Source organism: Streptopelia decaocto (assembly GCF_964273445.1).
Source record: "Streptopelia decaocto genome assembly, chromosome: 9".
Lineage (NCBI taxonomy): Eukaryota > Metazoa > Chordata > Aves > Columbiformes > Columbidae > Streptopelia > Streptopelia decaocto.
In genome coordinates, this window is record NC_138664.1 from 7,475,334 (window position 1) to 7,498,453 (window position 23,120).

At 40.3% G+C, this 23,120-nt stretch overlaps 1 protein-coding gene and 1 long non-coding RNA gene across 2 annotated transcripts in view; both read left to right on the top strand.

Moving 5' to 3' along the window:
• Positions 1-1,972: 1,972 nt before the first annotated feature.
• On the top strand, positions 1,973-4,240 carry LOC309443811. Its single transcript, XR_014184865.1, has 3 exons — positions 1,973-2,083; positions 3,278-3,332; positions 3,717-4,240. It is a non-coding gene; the product is annotated as an uncharacterized lncRNA (long non-coding RNA).
• Positions 4,241-9,029: 4,789 nt separating this feature from the next.
• Positions 9,030-23,120, top strand: part of MCTP2 (multiple C2 and transmembrane domain containing 2) — a 120,018-nt gene continuing 105,927 nt past the window's right edge. Inside the window, exon 1 of the mRNA XM_082061024.1 lies at positions 9,030-9,104. The gene's annotated coding sequence lies outside the window, so the exon portion shown is untranslated. The remainder of the gene's footprint in view (positions 9,105-23,120) is intronic.

Here is a 23,120-nt window from a genome sequence, read left to right on the forward strand (position 1 = left end):
AAACTGTGCAGAAGCACATTGGTACCGTAGTGTTGAAACTTCTGTAGTTTGTCCTCTAAATGCTCATGGAGTGAGCTGAGAATTTGCACTTGCCTGGGCAGAAGCACAGCTTTTGTGAAGGGATTATTGGCAAATTTCTCCTACCAAATTTGGGAAACGTTCAGGTACCTACGAATGTTCAGAGGAGTTACAGTGCAAGTATTTTTCTACAGTGGTAAAAATCCTGCTTTTTGAAGAACCAAATCTCTTCTAATATGGTAGTCTAGTCTTTCTCAGATACTAAATTATTTGCCTCAATTTGAGATCCACAAAGAAAATAAACAAGATATTGAAATGATACAGAATGTTGGAACATCTTGCCATGTGACTTACAGAAATGCCATAGAAGTGCATGCATTATGCTAAGCATTTAAAAAGTCCTTTAAAACACCCACACTCAACAGGTTGTTTTTCTCTGTGTTTTCTTTTGCTGTATCTTGGCTCTAGATATAAAGGATGGCAAATGTACAGACATAAGAACCTATTTTGGTAGTTCTGTACCATAATCATTTAAACATATCCCTATGCAAAGCAAAATATATTTTTATTCCCAATTTATTGGTGCTTGCATATCTCTTATCAGCAGTGCTGAAGCCGGATGTTTAACACACCTGGCTGTCATCTCTGACTGTTACCTAGAAACATAACTCTTAACTTTAGTGCTTTTTCCCCTTTCATCCATGTAGTCCTTAGGTAAATCAGTTATATTAAAAAACCTCAACAATAACCTGTTGGTTTGATCAGGGGCAGGGCGGGGAGGAGGAGAAAAAGCAAGCTTGAAACGCTTTTCTGTATATATATTCATTTTACATCAGCCACAAACTGCTGAGAGAAGGATTAGGCATTTTTTTTTAAAGGCTGCAGTACCATAAATCTCTAGACTGGCACTTGTAGTTTATAGGGGCTGAGTGGCTGTGGTGATCCTTCATAAACAACTGAGACATGTGGAAGATGAATTTTAAAGAGTCCTCTCAAAGCTAAGTGCTACCTCTCACTTCTACACCTCAAATCCACCCATTTTTTTATTTTTATGTTATATCAGAGGCTGCTCTGTGCTGTTTTTCCTAATTATCTACACTCAGGCTGGATTCTGTCAAACCCAGAGGAAAGGGAACATAGCTGTGTACACAGAGGTGGGGTTTTCACCTGGCCTCGCTTAAGCAAGGGTTTAAGCTCTTAGTCAAAACACCTGGGCTTTTAAAGAGTAGGGATTAGTATCTCCTGCTCAGGGATTGCTTCATTTACTTTTGCCTGTGCAAAAGGCTTTTGTGTTTCATGTCCTGTCTGCAAAATGTTCAACCTTGCTGTAGGAAAGGCTCCAAAGTAAATTAGAGCAGCCTCGGGGGCTGCTTTAAATCACAGCAGCTGAGGCCTTACCTCAGCACTTCATGCTACACCTTGTGCCTCTTCCATCAACACACTCTACAATAAGCTCAGATCTTCACATTTGCACAGAGCAAACTCTTTGCTTTGCATCACTGATAAGTTTTCCTAGCCTGGGAAATCATCGTTTCTGCTTTACAATAAGCAACGACAATGAGAAGCTGAGCCCACTAGATTTGCTGAGAAATGGACATTCACCAGTTACTGTAATTCAGCATTAATGTTTGTATATATAAGCTGATAAAATAGGAAAAACACTGCTAAAATAATTGTTCCTGGGTATTGCGTTTTCAGATGAAAACGTAACCATTCCTGAAGCTGTTAAGGATAATTTCCCTCAACTTACAGCACTGTGCAATTGACCATATGCTTTCTCTGGGGTTTCTACTTTCCTCAGCTCTGACAAATATTCATCCCTGCCAGAGGCAGGGCAGGGAAATTGATGGATCAGTGGAATGATCCAGTACCAACAAATCCATAGTTACAAAAATAGGCAGTTATTTTTACCATTTCCTTGTTCTGACACAATTTCCTGCCATTCCGTTAGGCTGTTCTGAAGATCGTCTGGATGACAGATCTGCTTTGAAGACTGTCAAACCCCTCTGCAAAGAACTTCTCCTGTTGGAAATTGCTGTCTTGAAGAGCAATGACTGGGAGCAGGGTGAGGAGCCGTGCGATGTTAACAGCCTTTGATCGCATCTGGCATGTATCCAATTAAGTGCCTGCTGTGGGCTCTGTTTGTTGTTAACATTTCTGATCCTATTGCACTAAACATAGGAACCGTGCTTTGCTTGATGAGTTTTATTATACCTCCTACAGATTTAGTGATCTCCAGCCTTCTTGGAGCAGCTCAGAACAGTAGAAGGTTGCAGGGACCACAGAGATGCACCTATATATACATTTATATATATATATATATGTGTGTGTGTGTGTGTATATGTATAGGATGTAAGGGAGGAAGGTGAAATAGCTTAATTAATAGGCTTCTGCTAGTGCAGTTTATTTTGACAGAATAGGATTAATGAGATCTCTCAGCTGCAGCTCTGACAGGTCTGTGTGTGATAATGTCTGGCATGGGGTGGGGGTGAGCAGATGGAGTTGTAACCTCTTGGGCAAGTACAGCTGTCCTTGGCATAGGAAGCCCTTAATATTCCCATCAAGACCTTTAAGGATCTATGCACTAATGGCTCTAAGGGTGTATGTGACAGCTGGCCTGACTTTGCAGACTAGTCACCTTTAGTTGTCATCATCAGACCTTGCTAAGCCTAGTTATAGTAGTTCTCAGCTCACCTTTGGCCATTTCTGGGTCTTAAATATTAAAAAGTAATTGAAATTAAGAGACTAAAGAGTCCATGGGTCAGTGGTTTTTAGAACAAAGTATTTCTATTTGCTTACAGGATAACACTTGGAGAGCATCACTAAGTGAGGTTCTAAGTAGACTTGTGGTCTTTTCTACATGTAAACACATGTTCTGGTCCAGTACTCTTAATATTGGGTAGTTTATTCAACATCTAGAAGTATGTGCAAAACTAATATCTTTCAAAGTCAACAACTCTAGTGAGTCTGATTAAATAATTTACTGGAAAAATGCATTATTAAAATATGGATGGATTCTGCCATACTCCTGTTTTAGGGTTTGGATTTAGGCTTGATGAAATTTTTGTACTATAATGAAGTGATAAGTGCTGTAATAGAAAAACATTAACAGTAGCAGAAATGAAAGCAAGTAGCTAACTTTTGATATTCAAGTCAGTCTTCAGGAATGTAAAGCTTACTGTTTAGCTATCAATTATTAAGAAACACAGCTGAAAAATCTATGTTACAACTTTTCATGTGTAATTTTTTCTTCCTTTAGCTAGCTCACATCTCAAGTTCTGAGCAAATGCCAGTTCTCACAGAGGTGGTGCAAGGTAGGAGAGTACTCTCTTGAATGTGCACTTTTCTGAAACTAGACTTAAAGGAAAAATACTCTATTTGTTAGTCTGGAACAGAGTTAACTCTTCAGTTCATGTCCCTGTTCTCTAAATCCGGGACTTGTATAGAGCATGCTGTATTACTCATCTAGTTGATGTTTGTATGTTCATCCTATGAGGATCACTTTGAGAAAGCATGGATAATGTGTACCAATAATTTGCTTTTAATAACTCTTACATGAAGGAATCAGGAGAGGATATTCAGGGGAAATTTAACAAAAATATTGAGTTATATTTTCCATTTTTTTCCAACCCTGTGTTTCTTCATATCTTATTTTCATTGTTTTGAGTCTCTACAGCTTGTGTTTTCTGTTGCTTCAGTTCATCTTCAAACAGTTTAAAAGAACAGAAAGGGAAGAATATGAAGAAAAGCACAGCGCCAAAGACCATAAAGATCCTTTGACTTCAGCAGATGTGTCCAAATCATCATGCTGGTGATGTTTTGGTGCCACAGGGTACAGAAGTCAATTTGAAGATGTAAAGAGAAGTTAACTGGGCAAGAGCAGGGAAGCAGCAAGAGCACTGGTGTCAAGGGCCAGATGCTTCACTGCAGCTCTGGTAAGGGCACAAGGCTGTATGCTGAAAACTCCAGGGACCCAGTTTTCAAGAAGCACAAGGAGAAAACCCCAACCTGAATAAGTCATGTATCTTTTCCTTCCCTACCAAACACTTTGGTGTTACCGGAAGGATAAAAATTTCATATTCTATTCCTGACTGCCCCTGGTTTCCTCTCTAAACTTGACTTAACCATAAAACAGAAACATAGCTCTTATTAGTCATTTTTGTTACAGTACTTCTGAGATGTATGAGGATGAATTGATTAATGCTGGTAAATTCCTTGGAGATTCTTGGTTACAATTCCTTATTTAAATCCCTGAGAACATTTTCACTCCGGAAGTTGTCAGCTGTTCTCAGGAGCTTGTACATTCACTGGATGAATCAGGAGCTGAATTTTCAAATGTTCTTTAAGTTTGTTTGTACAAGAAACAGCCCTCAGCATTGCTGCTCAATGAGTTGTGTCAGGAAAATGACTGCATAGAATACTAAATTATAAAATCTGTCACAAAATGCAGCCTGCCTAAATAGTTTTTAAAAGCTATTAATAAATCCTGAGTGGTTGAAACAATTGTCTCACATCTTCACTCTTTCTCACCAGGTACAGCTGATCAAAATGTAGTGAGTGCTGAATGGCTTGAAATGGTTGAGTTGCACACAAATGTGGGCATGCGATTGAAAAAGAGAGAAGAGGAAACATGAGGTTGTGATGGTTTCATTTCTTTGAAGTTTAAGCTCACGTTTTACCATGCAGCATTTCCGCTGTTCAGACAAAAAATGGTCAGTGACATTTCAGAGCAGAGACTCGAGCTCTAAACAAGATAAAACACATTTAGCCTATAAGGTGAGTCATAATGACGTTATGTGTGATAAAAATGTGGGCTTTTTTCAGAGTAATCTGCTGGAATTGAAAGTGAGTAGTCAAACCATAAGTAATTATCACCATTCATGTCTTAATCCCAGACTACTGACATACTTCAATCTCCTGAAGTCTTCAATACATTTATTTGTGTAGTTTTACAGAATGACTTAAACTTTGCAGATAGCTTGGTTTGTGTTCTGGGAATGGCTGAATGCTCACAGACCTGGAGAACAAGCACACCTTTGGTCTTGCTCCAAATTCTGCCTGTAACCCAGGTGCTCAGCTGCAAGGAAAATGAGCTGCATCTTAAAGACTTGTAATTCTTTGTCTTGGGGTCATCAGGACTCCTGGGACACAATTGTTCAACTTCATAATAAAATACAAAATACAATACTTAATTCTTGCATGAGATTTCACTTTGAGTTTTGGAAAAGCCTTTATCAGTTGTGTACCTGAGGGGTTGTGCCATAGGCCAACAAAAGTCAAAAGCCAATCTATTAAGTAAACTTATGTAAACAAGTCAGTGGAGTTGGCAGTGAAGAGGTGGGTGCAAATAGAATTGCTCGGAATTATGATATGCAGATCTTCTGAACTTCTGGTGGTCGTTCCAGTGAACAGGGGACATGAGGAGGAATCACTCAAATGCTTTTTATTTGATTGTGTTCCAAAGACTTATGTTACTAGATACCCTTTCTTGTGACCTCACAGACAGTGTGTTTAACATAAATGGAAGGTGTGTTTTCTTTTGAGATTTGATCTCCTTCTGCCCCTGTATCCTCAAATCTCTTCCTCAGGACCCTGGGAGATGTGCTTCTGGTAACTGGCTCTGTATGGGGGTCAGCTGGATGCTGATGCTTCAATTCTTGCAACTCTGAAGGGTTGTAGCTGAACCTGTGATTAGAAATGCAACTGAAAGCAATATCTTAAGCAGCCTCACACTGATCTGCCTTGGCCAGGTTTTGATTAAGGCTGATGAGGTCATTTTTCCTTTCAGCAGTCAGACTACAGGGGAGGAAAAAAATCAGGGCAAAGGAGAAAAGTTGCATTTTATATTTTTTCCTTTGCTGAGAGGAGATATTTTCCTTCCCTTATGAGAAAATGAGTGATTTACACAAAAGATGAGTAGGGTTTGATAATGCCAACTTTAGTTCTCAATTATATATATATTATCAAATGAATTGAAAATGCCATCCTTAATAAAATCCCAAAGAAAAACTTTTTTGTGCATGAAGGGAAGGTATACAATGGCCCTTTCTGAGTAATCCTGCAAAGGTAATAATAAAACTTGTTTGGATATACAGATTTATTTTTTTCTTCTTGAAATGTTTTTGTTTGCTGTGTTTTTAGCTGTGCATTTGTTTGTTGATGGTGTGCTTTACAGGGGGATTAAATTAGTGTTTATCTCTAAGTCCTGTACTTAATGGCGCACACTCCCAATTCTGAAAAAAGTCAGCACATAGCAGGGAATGTTTAGTTAGCTAAGAAATCTCTCCAATAAGTCATCATGTTGGAGGTCTGACCATAGCACATGATATTTTGCTATTTGATGGGTTTTTTCAGATGTACTATACCCACATAGCATAGTAAACTGTCTACAGGAATTGTTAAAGGCTATTTTTTTTAAGTGAGTAAAATAAGTACTAGCATTTGTCATAAAATATGAAGAGTTAATATGAAGACTAGTAAACAGGTGTGTTGCCTCAAGTGTAAGGTAAATATGGGACAAGTTCTCAATAGTTCTGCTTCTTGTCTATTTGCTATAATCGGGTGTTTGAGGAAAAAAATTTTAGATTGCTATGAGTGTTTCATATAGTGGGAAGAAGACCATGAATAGGTCAAACCAGGGAAGTGTCTACAGGTGCTGAAAAGGAGTAATGAGTTGCCACATCCAGTGGCCTTCACAGGAACTAGAAAGCAGATGTGACTCCTCACTCTGTATATCTTTTGCAGTGGCACATCTTCAGTGAACGAAACCAGTAACGTTCTAGAACAAGACTTTTTTGTTGACTGCTTCAGCACCTTGTTAATAATCCTTTTACTTTAGTCCCATCATCTTACTATTTTCCCAACATGGCACCTAGTGAACATGTACTGGTTTCCCACAGTTGAAAGACAAATATAACCAGTAACATTGTCCTAATGGGACAAAACACAAAGGCTACACATAGTCCTGGTAACTGGCATGTTCCAAGGCACCTGCAGCAGTTATCACCAAATACACCTTAACATTTACTCAGAACTTGATACAGTTACGTGATGTTCAAGGGAGGAAAATTTCCTCAAGCTAATCTTTTTAAGAGTCCATGTTTGGGTAGTCCTGTAGTAGTTAATTGATTTATCTTTTATTGCTCCTAACTCATGGCAAGCTTCTCATTTTGGTGGATACTGAGTGCAGTAACTTAATTTTTATATCTCTGTCTTCCTACTGTTACATCCGAGGAGCACTGCTGCATTTTGTTTTGACAGAGACACACACAAGCTACTCTTTTTGCTACTCCAAAAATCAGCAGCCTTCTTTATTAGATTGCCCTTGGGCATGATGCTTGCTGTTTTTTCTCTTGGCTGCAGACTTTGACAAAATGTGTGCAGAATCTGGGTTTAGATGAAAGGATGACAATAATATTAGTGGCATAAGATTTCTTTCTTTTTGGTTGAGGTGGTTGATCAGTTTTCTGTTCTCAGTCAACTTCCCTTTCAATTTTTGATTGCACAAGATGAGTAAAAGTAGTCTGTTTAGCATTTAGCAAAACTCTGGACAGTTACGCACTTCAGGAGTTGCTGTGTATTTCTTGATTCAATATCGACCACGGTAACTAATATTGTCATTGAGGCTGTGCTGAACATTAGGATCTGGCCATTCAAACATGGTCTTTAAGTCAGGAGGCAAAACAAATCTTTACTTTTTTGTTGTTGTTGCCCTGATCCTGTAAAAGTGCTCAAGCATCCAAGAAATAATCTTACTGATATGCAGCACCCTGCTCCTGATCTTGTAGATCCATGTGGGACTGTGCACATTTGTGATATCCTTCTCTCTGTATTTGCTTGAAATAATTGGAGTAATGGCTTTTATACTGTTTTCCCTGTGGTTTTATTCAGTGGTTAATGGAATGATTCCTTGTGTTGTGCCTTACTACATGTGCATGGCCCTTTCCATTTTGCAATGGCATAACATGATTGCATCACCAAGTTTCAGTGGATGATAGGAGGTGTCACTACATCAGCTGTGCTGTTAGATAATGTGCAATAGTAGGCATGGAATGTAAATAAATTCCATCATTAAGGTCTTTTTGTCTTGTTTTTTTTTTTTTTTTTTGTCCCCCTCATTACTCTGCACCTCATGTGGTGACACCACACTCAATGGAGGTTGAACATCCCAGGTGGGAGTGGTGACAAGTGAGGTGCATGGGATCTCCAGGAAGGTGTGTGGTGGAGCTGGAGACCCAAACAGCTCCAGAAACAAGCTGGTGTTGAAGGGGCTGCAGGGAAGCATTTGCCTTTCCATGCTGTGGTGGCAAACTCATGAAGAAACACGTGTGGGACCTTGTTTCAGCTGCAGACGTGCCAGGTAAGCAAGTCAGCGCACCCAATCCTGCCCCAGTTTCATTGCTTGGAACGCACAGCTGTGGTACTTGGCTTCCTTGCCAGGCACCAGGAGATGCAGCCAAGAAAAGAGGTGCTGGGAGATGCAGCCAAGCAGTGTTACGTGGCAGCACTGCTGTTGATTTTATTTCCCTTTGCCTGTGGTTACTCCTGTGGTTTCCTTTCCAGCCCCACCCTCACCCAGGACTCTCTAGGGGAGCGCTGCCAGCCCCCCTTGCCCTCTGTCCCACTTTCTCCTCTATCCCTGGGTCTTTGGGACAAAACCCTCGGGGTTTTGGCTTGAGTCGGGGTATGTTTTGGGCGAAATAGTGTGGGGGACGGGGAAAGGTAAAGGTCTGGGAGGGGGGGATGCTCCGGGGGAAATGGTTCAGGGCGAGGAGGGATGCTCCAGGGTGGGCTGCCCTGGGAAAAAGCTCTGGATGGGACGCTGCAGGGGGAGATGCTACCGGGAGGGGAGGCGGTGGGTTGCGGTAAAGCCCGGGAGGTTCCGGGCTGCGGCGGGGGCGGGCGGGAAGCGCGCAGGGAGGTGCCGGCGGCGGCACCGCCCCGGGAGGCGGGCGGGGATGGGAAGGGTGCCCGGTGCGGCGGTGACAGCGACACCGACACGTGCCCGCCCGGGACCGGCCGCGATCGCTGAGCGGCTGCGGAGGCGGGTGAGCGCGGGGGCTCCGCGGGCCGGGCCCGCCCGACAGGTAACCGCGCTGCGCGGGTGGCCCGCGGGTCGCTGCCCCGGGGGAGACCCGGCTGCGCTCGCTGTCTGTTCCCATCTGCTCTGGTACCTGGCGCGTCCTGTCGTGTTTCTTTAAATACAGAGTAAATTTTCTTTAGGAAAAAAAAAATACCCAAAACTTATCTGCTTGTAGGATTGCGGGGTTTTATGCTTTTCGTCATTTTTATTTATTTGTTTATTTGTTTTCTGGAGACTTGGTGGGTTTTGCCTCTTCTGTGCCAGCCAGCTTGCTATTGTTGTTTGCACTCAGCCAGGTATCCAACAGAACTTTGTAGTGGGAAGCTCGAGGTTACTCTGTGCTTTGCTGTGTGTTGCTTTAGTGATGCTGTGTGAGATACTTGGACCTTGTGTGAAAATATGTATATATGTGTGTATATATATATTTATGCAATACAATTATGCTGGAAAGATCCTCTTCTTTCCCAACTAACTTTCACTGAACTAATTCATCCCTATGTGTACTTGCTTACTGAAACTGAGTGGGTTGGTTATTGACTTTAGTTAAAGAAATAAGCTACTTAATAATAATAATAGACCAATCCCTAAAATAGAAACAAACAACAAAGAAAAATATTGATACAAGTACATCAACGTAGTGAAGTGGTTTTAAGGGTAACTTTGAGGGAAACTTAAGTTTTAAGGTATAGTTCTTTTTTTTAAAAAAAAAGGGTGCTTGCAATGAGAAATAGTGTCGTTTTTCTTTGATGTTATAATAGGTTAGTACAACTATGGTGGCTGGCGAGAAACCAATTGGTGCTCTTAGTTTTATGACAGTCAGTTAATCAGAGCACATGGGAAGCTGAATTACTAGTATGGGGCATTAAGAAAACAGAAATTCTCACCTAGATGTTTTTGTCGTAATTTTCCATGGTTAAGCTGTAGAATTTGTCATGTATTTTGCAGAGATTTTGATTTGTTCTCAGAAGATGAGACTGTTGAGTGGGTAGATTTAGCTGTCAGGACAAATGGGTGTATTTGCGTAACAATCTTATTTATTTGATTTGTTGCTGCTGTTTGATATCATCATAAAATAGCTTATTGTAAATCTAATAGACTTTCATACGATGTAGTCTGAAGATGGATTCGGTATGTGTAGTTTCACTTGGCAGTGGCTGTGGGAAGAACAATTCCAAGAAAACAGTGCAGAGAGGAAATTTACATTTTATTTCTTAAAAAAATTTGGTACTTTCAATTTTTTCATGGGTAGTAAATTTTGTGCTGTTAGAAGTGTTTAAGTTCTATATTCAAGAAGCTATAGAATAGCTTGTAGTTGTGTGTATTTAAGGTGTTGATTAATAAACAAGGGTGTGAGGAGGGGCACTGCTGCTGGTGGAAGGTGATAAACAGCACGGGGGTTCCTGTAATCATCTCCTCTTTGGCCAGTGCACAAGACCGTAACAGAGAACTAGAAGCTTTGCTTGTCACATCCTTTGAGGTAATTACTACCATAACTGCCTCAACTTCACTGTGAGTTTTTTTCCCAGTGGCTTTTTCGTTTAGTAATATAAGCAGCTGGTTTCCAACTAAATGCACTGATGAAATTCCTCTTACTTGAAGAGGTAATTATTCAAAAATGTACTTGCTCAGGCAAGAAATGCTTCTGAGGAGAAGAGCGGCTGTGCTTTGAATGTTGAAGTTGGCTGGGGTTTGGGGCTGGCTGTGAGGAGACTGGGATGTGCTCAGCTGGGGTGGGCTCAGGATGGGTTAAACCTCACCCCAGAAGACTCTCAGTTCCTCCTACTAAGATTTTCAGGCAATATTGAGTCTCTGCTTCTGTGGTTTTAGTCTACATTGTGCTGATTTGCCCATCTCATCTATAAAGCTTATTTCTTATCAATAGCTGAAGGATGCCACGAGGCCTTTGCCAGTAGCTGTGAAATTCATGCAGAACAAGCATAACAGCTTACGCTGTCATTTTGTTACGAGAATGGCCAGATTTTATCAGTTTGGGTCACTCCTATACCATGAACTAATTTTAATACAGCGCTTTGAATTCCAGTCTCCCAAGGTACAGAGACATGGGGTCTCTCCCATCACCCTCATGCCGGTCAGGGTCCCTCTACCCGGACAGCAGCATGCTGGCGTGGGAGAAAGGAGAACTTCACCTTGGCAGAGGAGAGCAAAGCATCCTAAATATGCTCTGCATTTCCTTCATGCTGCATCCATCCTTGAGTGGAAAATTGCTCCTGATTTCCTCAGATCTGGAAGATTTACACTGGCACCCTTCCCACATTCCCATTTTACTTAGTTGTATTTATTAGATAACACGCTTGCACAGAAGCTTGTTTATAAGCAAAAGGAATGTTTTTCCTCAATCTATTCTTACTAGAGTTAAGTAGTTAAATGTTCCCTGGATCCCAGGGGGACTGTTTCTCAAGACTGAGGATCATGAGACTTCACAGGATCATGAGGCTGTCAGAAGCACGAGCACCTAGAACTCCGATTTCAAATTGTGTCAGCATAACAGCTGTGCCTGAGTGCACGTATATTTTCAAGCTGTTGATGCTATAAAATAAAATTATAGAAGCAGAGGGGATATTAATATTTAGGCAATTTGAATCTCTGAATAACTAGACTTTCTGTGTGACGGTCCTAATGAAGATCAAGAACAATAAGAGAACCTGCGTGAAGTCTCCCATGTTGGATCAAGTGATTGATCATCTTATTATATGCTTGGTAATTTCTCGCTTAAAGAAATTAGTTTGGGTGTAACTACAGGTTTACCAGCATTGCCACAGCGTGGGGTGATCACTGCGTGGGCAGACAGTTTTAGTCCAATTCAGGGATCAGTAATAAGGAATTCTTGTTAATGGAGAATTCATTTCTGTCAGATGTGCTCAATTTTCTCTGGATTTTGGGTATCATGTGAGCAGTGATGCACTAGGGATGTGCAGTCTGGCTGTCCTGCCCTGAGGATTCCACCTCATAAAGCAAACTCATTTTTTAGCACCCCTATTGTAGCACACCTCTCTGGGCTGGGGTAAATAATTGCATGCATCTGATTTTATTTGTACCAACTCATCATGTAGCTGCTCTACATTGATACAAAGGAGACTCTTGTTTTAATTTTTTAGAATTATTTAGGAATTACTAGTTCCCTTATTTATAAAAAAATACAGTCTTTTTAAAAAGCTTACACAAGCATTCACAGGCAGATTTAAAACCTTTTAATCTGTTCTTTCAATTTTAAAAGAAAATATTTGTTTAGTATCTAATGGTAAGACTGTGGAAAATGAGATGTTAATTAACTTTCTTCAAAACATTCCTTGAATGGTTTTGGATTTTGATTGCTTTGCGCTGCATTATATATTCAGAGAAATCAATTATTTCAGAAAAAAATTTGTATGCCTGTTGTGTGTGCCAGGTAAGATGTTTGGATGTTGTAACATTAAGCAGTCTCCTTGAATGATCTGTGCTTTTCAATTAAGAGAGATCATTAGAGAGGATAATGCAGAAGGGGGCAAAATTTGAGTGATATAGAGTAAATAGAGAACAATTACTTGTAATTTCACATAACTCAAGGTTTTTAAAAGGTGAGAATAAATGAGCAATTTTTTTTTTCTGAGGTACTTTTCATAGAAGCATAATTATCTATGGAATTAATTACAGTAGTATACTCATTTTGCTTAAGATATAAATGAATTTTAAAAGTTGTAAAGCAAATTAACAGAGGAAAGTGTATGCTAAGACTGTTAATCACAAAGATGCAGATACAATTTCTAGCTGAAGCAGCCCCTAAATCACAGATTCCTGGAAAACAGGAGATTATTTTCCAGGCAGAATAACTATATAATTTCCTGACTTTAGATTCTTCCCCTGAGCATTTGCTTTTGATCAGAGTTAGAGGCAGCTTATAGGGCTAAATTGATATTTGGAGTGGTGCAGTCCACTTACATCCTATATATATGATGGAAATTTGGATGGGTTTTTCTCATATCGTTACTACTTTGTCCAAACCAGTTCCACGCAGGTGAATGTTTAGATGTAATTTCAGTTTTCATACTTGGGGAAAAACCTGCAGTAAATAGTGTGCTTAATGCTCTATTTCCTTAAGTTTTGATTAACGGGCTACTTGGAATCTTCTGTTAAGAACACAAGTTCATCTGACATTTTGTAAGGCTACACTACTACTGCAAAGCTTTATTGTTTTATCACTTGTGAAATTGGGCTATTATATGAAAATCTGGAGGATGTTTGGTTTTGGTTTTGATTTCTGTTTCCCTAAATGCATGCTGCTATATTTTTTGAGGCAGGCTTATTTTTTTGTTATCTTCCCATAAGCAGGCTGCTGACTTTTAGGCATTTTTTTATTTTTTGTGTGTGTGTCTGCACTTTCCCATTGTCTTCAACTGCTGCTTGTTCAAGGAAAACAGATCCTTGAGCTGGAGGTCTTCAAGGCTGCTTGTGAAATTGGAGCTGGAACGTTTCTAGTTTGGTCACATCCAGCTTCCCCTGCCACCAGAGAGAACCCTCATATTTGTGGGTAGGATTTACATCGTGACCACCTTTGGTCTTGCAGGAGAGTATCTTGGTAACACTTTCTGCTGGGCCTCATTAAAACAAGTTAGTTTGATTTCTTGCTTCTGGTTCCTTGGTTAGTTTGTGGTGAGAGTTGGACATCGGTGACCTTGGGAGCGACTTTTCTGCCTGCTGTGGTGGGTGCCTGTTTCGTATGTATTTACACAGATGCTCCTTCACTAGCTTGTTTTCACTTTCCCCCAAAAACAACTTGATTAAATACAAGCAAAATAGTAAAGTAGGTTTTAAGATCATTGTTATGTTTTGTTGGTCTTTTGGAATGAGGAGGAAAAAAAAAAAGGGGATATCTTATTCATATCCTTCCTTTCTGGGAAGTACTTGTACCCTTGACAATTCTTCCTGTTGCCCACTCCTAAGAACTGCATTTGTAGTCTGCAAAGTAAATTCTGCTTTCCTGGAAACTTCAGGTTTGGGCAAACTTCATTGTTTTGTACATTCTTGGAACTGTGTAGCTTTGCTCCTGCAAGATCAGAGATAAGAGCTAATTTGGAAATAAAAGACGTCCGACTCTGTGTAACACTATAAATTAAGATGCAGGAGCAGCTCTGTCTTTTCAGGATTTGTGAGTGCATGCTTTCATTCCTTTTTGGTCCTAAATACATAAATAAGACTTACTCTAGAAGTAAGTTTTGGCCAGGACAGAGTATATAATCTTTCTTGTTTGATAATCTCCTAATGGAAATGAGATGGCCATACTAATTTATCTGAGCAGGCATTTGTCTCTAGCTGTTGATGAGGAGGTGGTGATGATTTGGAGCTGTCAGTGAGGACAGGGTAGACTCTTGTAGCCCATATTATCATGGATGCAAAATTATTTTTAAAAGCCTGGCTCATTTGGGTTTAAGTGGGAAGGGATTATGGAGCTCTGTTCTTTGAAATTTTATTGAGTACGAGTTCCCATTAAAGTAAAATCCTATTGAACCTAATGGTTTTGACAATAAAATAAAATATCCACATGAATGAAGGAACATAAATCAGCTTCTTGTTGCTGCTTCCCTGGGTTTCAAGTGGAATGTGTTTTTTCCCTCTTCCCTCATGGGAAACATCTGCAGAACCAAATGGCAAATCATTAATGCTCATTCAATAGCAGCCTTTGTTCCCAGTGTCTTGTACTTGGAAACAATTAACTGTAGAGTATTGTTTTGTCTTGTTTTTCTCTTGGAATGCAAACATCTAATTTCAGTTATATATCTAGTAGATTTCTTAGAGTTCCTGCTATTTGAGATTGCTTGAAGTTATTGTAGAATACATGTTCCCTACCCAAATTCAGATTGTGATAGTACATTTGTGGTTGGGGGGTGTTTTGGTTGTTTTATTTTTTTTTTTTATGTGTAAGTGGCTGAACTTTGTTCAACTTTATAAAACTATCATTTAGGACACAAATCTCATTACAAAGCTGGGGGAGGACATTTGCATTTTGAAATGCAGGCTGTTTCCTCTAGTTCAGGAAGGTTTCTGGTTCCTAACGTCCACCAAACAATCTTGGATGCTTCATGGTAGCATTTAGAAAAAAAAAAAACAACCCTGTCTTAAATTTGCTACTAAGCAAAGGAAAGGTGAAGAATATCAAACATTCAACAACTTAGGTGCAAAAATTGTTTGAACCAGAAAAACTTCTAATCTATTTAGCTGACTGTGAGCAGTTTATGTGTCAGGACACCTGCTGAATTAGTGACTCTTGGCCTGTATCTGCTAAAACACAGGTAACTGGAATATGAATAGCTCTTAAACCTGTTGAAAAGCGTTGCTATGTCTTGAAAGGGTTTTATTGACACCTGTTGCAAAAGTTTTGGTTTTGAACTCTGTGTGGTTTTAATCCATGAACAAAAGCAGGAGATTGTGTAATCATGGTAGCTGAATTAAAATGTCTTTTAGTTAGTATTCACCAGAACTAAACATTAATGATTAATAACCTCTGCATTTTGTTTGTTAATTATGGGCTAAGTGGTCATAATTAATGCACTTAGCATTTAGTTTGAGAATATGTGAATGGGGCATTATAATGACAAGTGTAGTGGTCAGTTTGATCTGTTCTAAGCTATCCTGCCTGGAGCTATGAATGTATGAAAGGAGAATTAAAAACAATAAAACCCCTCATTGTGGTAACACAGTACAAATAAGCAGTCTGTGCGGTTGGGCAGCATGAACAAGGAGCCGTAGATATGCTTAGGGGAACATATTTAAAGTTTAGCAAACTTTCCCCACCCTGCCTATGGCAAATTTACCCCAGATGAATCAGGGCTAAAGTGTTTTCTAAGGATTGTGTAACGTGCCTGCAGTTTTTCACAATAAAAGGAGCTTGATTTGGACAATCGTTTGACCATCAGGATGTAGCATGGGGCTGCCAGGAGCTCTCTGCTTGGACCTAGGATTTGTGTTCTTCAGTCTGCAACCAAAATGGAATAAAGTCCAGCAAACTCCAACTCTAAATGGAGAATCTCTTGAATTCTTTTAAAAAACTTTATGTTGAGGTTTGGATGTCTCATGCCAACAGATAATCGCCCTATTATTCAGTCGTGTACAGTGGGAATGAATAATGTTTTTAAGAATGGATGCAGGTTCTGCCATGAATCACTGGTCCATTAGAGCATTCCTCAGAGTGTAGGGTGTTTCCTTCTTCCCTCTTCTCCCAAAATGCATTTAAGGGAGGTGTGAATGAGTCATGTTGTGCTGGAGATGCTGAAGTGAGGCAGGCGTTGGGATGGAGCGCTGCTGTGTGATGCCCATATTAACCCAAACGTTGGGACAACGGCTCCAGCAACTGGTTCTGTGCAATGTGATGGTGGCCATACCGGGTGAGATCAAAGGTCCATGTCCCCAGGACCCGATCTCTGACAGGGCATACAGTCAGAACAGTATAATATCAAAGAAACCCTTACTGAGACCTGGAGAGCTGACCATCAAATTTAAATTACTTTCTGAAGCACAAGTAAAAGAGGCATCGTCCTAACTCAGTAATGCCAGTATTTCTGTTTTGGGGAACTTTTCTGATTACATCACTTCTAGAAATGCACCAGAATAAATAAAACTGGCCTTTATGATAGGGTTGAGGTTTTCTGAACTTCTGCAAGTGAAGTCCTGAAGAGGTCTCTTAATATTCATCCCTGCATGGGATTGTAGCAAATCTTTTCATCTTTCTTAGTAGCAATGCACAACACCAGGTATCTAAGCATAGTGATTTTCCGTAAGGAAACTTGTCGTTCTTGCAGAAAATGAGGGCTATTACTGGTGCAATTCCCTCGTTCATTGATGGTACAACACACCAACCACTGTTTTCTTCAGGGACAGTTGCCTTCAGCCTCCTGCCTTTGTGAATTAAGAGACTGTAAAAACACTGGGTCATTTTATTTGGAGATACACCCATACTGTGTGGAGATATCGAATGTGAAAGAACATTTAATCACACAGGTCAATACAGATTCAAAGTACAGAATAGAATCGTTTTGATTGGGAAAGACCTTTAGGATCATGGAGTAATCTCAGCTCTCCCTTGTACTTGACTTTCACCGTGAGCTCTGGCCCTGGCACGGGCCATGTTGCTGTTGGGAAGAGAAATGTGCTGTAATAAGGAAGAAGAGGGAGTAAATTGTAGCAGCTGGCTTAGTGCAGGCTTTTGTCCTATTAGAGTTAGCATCAGGCCATTTCTATGGCTTAAAGTTGTTCTGTTTATGCCACTTTAGTAAGTTGTGGTTAAATAAAGAGTCATGCAGAGCTTTCAATAGATCTTTCCTCTATAGTCACTGAGTTTTCAGAAGTAGTGTGACAGTAATAGTAGTTATTTAGGGAGCAATGCTGGCACACGCACAAGTAATTTGCATATAAACACAAACTTCTTTTTTTTAAATATGTGACTTAAGTGCTAGTAAAAGGCACTGGCTGATTTGGCATCCAGTAGAAATGAGTCTCCAGTTTCCTTCCTAGGTTTGTTTTCCCTGAGAGTTATGAAAAGGGACGATCTATTTCTGTGCACCTCTTGTTATAAAAATATACCTTTTGTTATGAGGGAGATGAACAAGGACTTGGAGGAGAGAGTGTGGAGGGAGGCGGCTGCAGGGCTGGATTCCCACCAGAGCTCCTCCGGATGGCCACTGAGTCCTTCAGTAGAATCACAGAATAACTTTGGTTGGAGGAGACCCTCAGGATCATGGAGTCCAGCCATAACCTAACTCTAGCACTAAACCATGTCCCCGCATCTCTCCTGATTTTGTGCTGCTCCTCACGTAAACCCTGATGAACCTTTCCTTTTCTGTTTATTTTAGAGCTGTCCTTATCTCACTCTCACTCTGCTTCTACCTGTGTCTCTCCTTCTTACTGCTGCTCATCAGGTTTCCCTCTTCCCCTGCTCTCTAGGTACCACCGTTCCTAGGGATCACCTGGTGTGATTGAGAGCAATGAGGCAAACTATGAAACAGATACAGTCAATGGCAAAGAAATGTATTGGAGTCTGGTTTGATGTGCACATCATCTGCCGCGGTACAGGACTGCAGGCAGCAGATCTTCATGCAGAGGTGTCCCCAGAGATGTGCGATGCTCGGCAGGTGTGACTGCACTGCGAAGATCAGAGCTGATTGTATCAGCTTGGTACAGCCCCATGAATTAAACTGAAAAACCTGAAGTGGCCTTCTGCCTTACACAGGTACAATTATGAGCTACAGTATTTTGAAGGAAGCTGAAAGATTGGAAGGAACTTGTGAAATAATTTTGTAAAAATACACCCAAACACTTCCTCCTTCATTTCCCCTATACATACTCATCATTTTTCTTCTGTTTTAGAATAGACTGAAGCAAACTGAAAGCAATACTCTTATAAGCTGGGAGCAGGTGCAGGTTTGTTTTTTTTTTTCCAGTAACTTTCACTATCAGATGCTATTTTAAGATGCTTGTAGCAGCTGTTCGTTCTATTACTTCTCATAGTTACGGTCTGCTCATAAACGTTGAGAAAAAAGCCCTCTAGACTGTGCAAAAGGGTCTCTAAGGAGTTAGAGCATCCCTGTTCCTCTGTTGTGTGAAAAGTGGAGGAAGACGTGTGCTTGTTTCACGTGTTTGTGAAATATGGAGTGCATAATGTTTAAGCTGATTCAAAAAAATGAAAGGCCAAGCATGGGATCTAAAATCACAGAGCCTAAAAACCCAGGGATATGTAAAACCATCCCCTCCAAAACCCAACAAACCCAAAACCTAAAAAGAAAAAAAAGTCTTATATAAGATGCCTGTATTATCTGCATAGAATAAACAAGCTTTTCTTAAGCTTTTAATTTAGATAGTATTTGTGATCTTCTGCAAGGATTGTAGATTTATTTTGCATTACATCAACAATATAAGGCTGGTTTCCTTTGGTCATATTATTTCTGCTCAAGCACTGAAGCATATCAAATTGTCTTTTGTGAAACACCTGTGCTAAGTTGAGAGCCACAGGTCGAGTTTTTATTTTATATTTAAGTTTAGCATCCCAGTGTGCTTTGGAAGTGACTCTACAACAATAGAGCAACAGAAAAGCAGAATCTGTATCCACAGATGGGCATCATTTGAAGCTTAAGCTCAAATGCAATGGCAGGATTTGGAAGGTGGCCAAGACATGACCCAAGTCACTTCTGCAATGGAGACGTTAGCTACACTTCAACAGTGTGCTCCTTTTGATGTTTGTTAGCACTAAAAATAATTCTAACACTGATTTCCCCGGGGTAATTAGCCCATGCAGAATCAGACTGAGATTAGACTTTTTCTGGTGCCTTATCAAATTTAAGTTCAGGTATTTACCATACGCTGTAAAACACAGCTGCAGGAAGAGAAGGCTGTCTCACTTTCTCAATGTTGTGATGTATGTATTTAATTTAGTCTCCCTCGTTAGCTTATGTGATCACATTCAGAGAGGAATGGCCTCAGGCCCACTTAGGTCAGCCTTTCATTTTGGACTTGTGTTTTCTGCCAAGGAAGCTCAAGGCTTGAAGGTGTTGATAATCCAAGGAACATCCTGTCCCTGGTAAAGTATTCCCTTTTCTTTTAAACGTTTTAAATATCATATATGAGTGTAACTGGTGCTGGGTTTGGAATGTTCCAGGAGAAACTGGTGACTCTGAACAAAGAGTTGCTTTTTTTGGATGATATTTTCTTATCTCTGTAGCTGATGATGCTTATCATAAAGCTACTGCATTTTCAGATAAGGTACTGAAATAAACCACTGCAAAGAAGGAAGTGTAGGTTTCTTTCTAAAGTAATTCCACTCTTAGTAGTAATGATTCATATTTGACTGGGTTCTAGATAAGAGTGGTGAGAGAAACCTGGGGTACCGAGTGTGATCTGTTATTGAATAACGATCCAATACATACAGTTGTTGTTACCCAGCTGAGAGCTATTTTCCTGATATTTCCCTTTTGTTTTCTCCCAGGGACAAACGGTTTAATTTATGGTTCCTAGGGCCAGAGGGTGGAATTTATAGTGGAAAGCTAAAAAGATGGTGTGAAAAGAGGATCCCGGTCCTTTCCCTCACTGTTTCCTTATCTCTTTCTTCATATTACCCCTCATTCTCAGAGAGCTGAGTTCAGAAATTACAAATCTAAAAATGATAAATCTGCACAGCAGAAGTGTTATTAGCTTTGCTTGTAGCTTGTACAATGTCTGATGGTTTTAAGCCACTGAATATGTGCCAGGCAGGCAGAAACTAGGGTGAATACCCTATGCCCAAACAGCCAGAATCAACAGAGGTTTTACATTTTCATTAGTTCCTCACAGTCTAAACCTATGTTAAGGTGTATGCAAGTGAGGAATATCTTCCTGATAGGCTCTAATGCATGTTAGTATTTTCAGCTACTACAGGTTTAAGCGTTGGCTGGCCTTTAGTTGTAGCTGAACACATACTGACTGAATCACATGCAATGAAGATGCAAATTGACCCAACATTTTGACTTTGAGCACAGTGATTACTAGAGTTATGAAAGTTGTCATAGCAGTATTCTCATTTGCAGTTGCATTTTTATCTTCTGGCTGGCTTTGAGGATGCTTCTTAAAAGCGTTAGCAGGGAGTGTTTCAGGGTGCTTCAGTGAACGGTGTGCAGAAAGACAATGTATTCTGTAATTCCTAGTATGTAAATCAGTTTGGTTTTGTTTGCCAGTTTAGTTATATTGTTTACTTTTATAATGTTTTCAGAGTGTCTTGCAGTATTTCTCACTTGTGGCTTTTCTGGCTTCCTGACAAGAGAGTAAGTGAAGTAGAATTGCAGAGTGATTTCTCTAGGCTTTCAACAGCATTTGAAATACCTCTTACAGCCACCTGTTAGAACATATAAAAAATAATTTAGTTCTAAATATCATAACAATTTAAAGAAGTAAGTAGGGAGTGTTATAGTGAGAGAAACCAAAGCACATGAAAATATAATCCCAAGGACCATAATAAGAAGATACTTAAGGGAGGATAAAATGCTAGAAATATTTGTTATATCAGTCAAATGGTGAGCTGTGACCAACTTGTTTGTCTCTTATCTTTTCTTTCTAGCCCCTATTGCTCCCAAAAGAGGAGGAAACACAGCAAAAGAAAAAGGTATAATAAAAATGGCAGGTGCAATCAGAAGTGGTCTCTCTGAAGGAAGAGATGAAACTATGTGGATTCTTCTGAGCACTGGAGATTTAGAAGCATATTAAAGAGCAGGCTGAAGAAGATAGGCTGAAATGATTTTTTCTTGTTACATAAGAAAAAGGAGCAATTCACTTAAATTAAAAACAAGAAAGTTGAAATTGATAACAGGAAACATTTATCTTGGAATAATTACTGTTTGCAGCTTTTTGCTACAATGTGCCACTTATGCAAGGAAAGAATAAAGAGGCCAAGTTTAGACCAAGAAGTTGGCAAAGTGCACTTTTCCCTGTGGTGGCTGAGGGAATACTTGGCAATACGGTTGGCACCAAACTTCTGAGGCTGTGGAAGGAAGAGGGAAAATGTCTGGCCAGTGGAGGATAAGGAGTACGTGAACAATATGTTGGTACTGAGAACATGCTTTTTACAAGCAATGGAGAATTTATCTCTCTTTAAAATTGTATGTTTCTATTGATGTTGCTCAGTAGGGGAAAGAAAAGCAGAGAAAAAATTGCGTAGGAAGAAAGAACAGTTGTGCATGTGAGTGAGTGCTGGTGTGACATGGGGGTACCCCGAAAAGCCTGGCACGCCTGGTTCCAGCACTGTGGAGGTAGGGGGGCCAGCCCTGGTCTTCCAGTGACCTCTCTGAGGATCAGACTTCTGGTCATGATGGTGATCTGTATTTTTTCTGCATGAACTGGGGAAGTGAAAAAAGTGCCAGTCTGTAGATGGCCGATGTGAGAGTGGTTTTGCCCTTCAGGCTGTATTTACCCTTTTCTAAGATTAGAACAGATTGTGTGTTTCTTTTTATTTGTGTGTTATAACCATCATTTGGATTAATTTGTTTATAAATACAATATTTATAAAAGAAAAGTTATAGCTGCAGCAGGAGCGTGGGTCCAAAGGTTCTGAGGTGGAGTATGGCTGAACCCCTTGTCAATCCAGGGATGGGCTTGCTGCTTCTGTGGCATCAGTTCAGGCACCCTTGTGCTCCCCATGCAGCACCCTGTTGCCCCAGAAACTTTTGCTTTTGTGTGTGTGTCATACTTTCTTTCTTCCCCCATGATTCTGCCTGGCTTGAGGATTCTGCTCATTCTGGGTCAAATACAAGTGGGTCTCAGAGATGCAGTATGGTACCTGCATCATCCTTGCTGAGTGGGCATTTATATTCAACAACTGAGGGAATGTAACTGCAAAAACAATCAGTTGGGGGAAAGTAACTGGAAAAAAACTACAGGAACAAGCTTGCTGCTAGGAAACAAAATCTCAAAGCAAACAAAATAAAAACGACAGCAGTGGATCGTCAAAATGAGAGGGGTGGAGAATAACAGGAAGGGAATAGGAAGCAGTAAGAGCCTTGGGAAGTGGATGTTGTGCTGGGTCCTGCCTTTATTGACAATGTCTTCACTTGAGCAGGTTACTATGTGTGTAGGCGAGCAAAGCAGAGAGCACTGGCAGGAGAAGAATTGTTTAAATGAGTCCCAACCGTGGTGTTTCATAACATTTTGTGCAAATACGTTTAACCTAATAATTTCTGTTACTGGCATGTGATGTAACGCTACCAAGGACGCCCGTGGCTGCCTTGTCACGTTTTTATTTAAAGAGGGAAGAGCCGAAGTAAAAGCTACCGGCTGATGAGAGCAAATTGAGCCTCGTCTCTGGTGAGTTTGCACAGGGCATCAGGTGCTGCTCTGACACAGGCATCCCTTGGTTTTGCATTTCTTTCTTTTCTCCTTTTAAAATAAATATTATCATCTTGCACCTCACCATGAGTTCCATGAGAAAAGAAGTTCCTTCCTCCCAATGCCTTCGTGTACCTCAAATTCCTCCCCATGAGGTTCAGAAAATTGTTCTTGCTTCTCAGTGATGCTG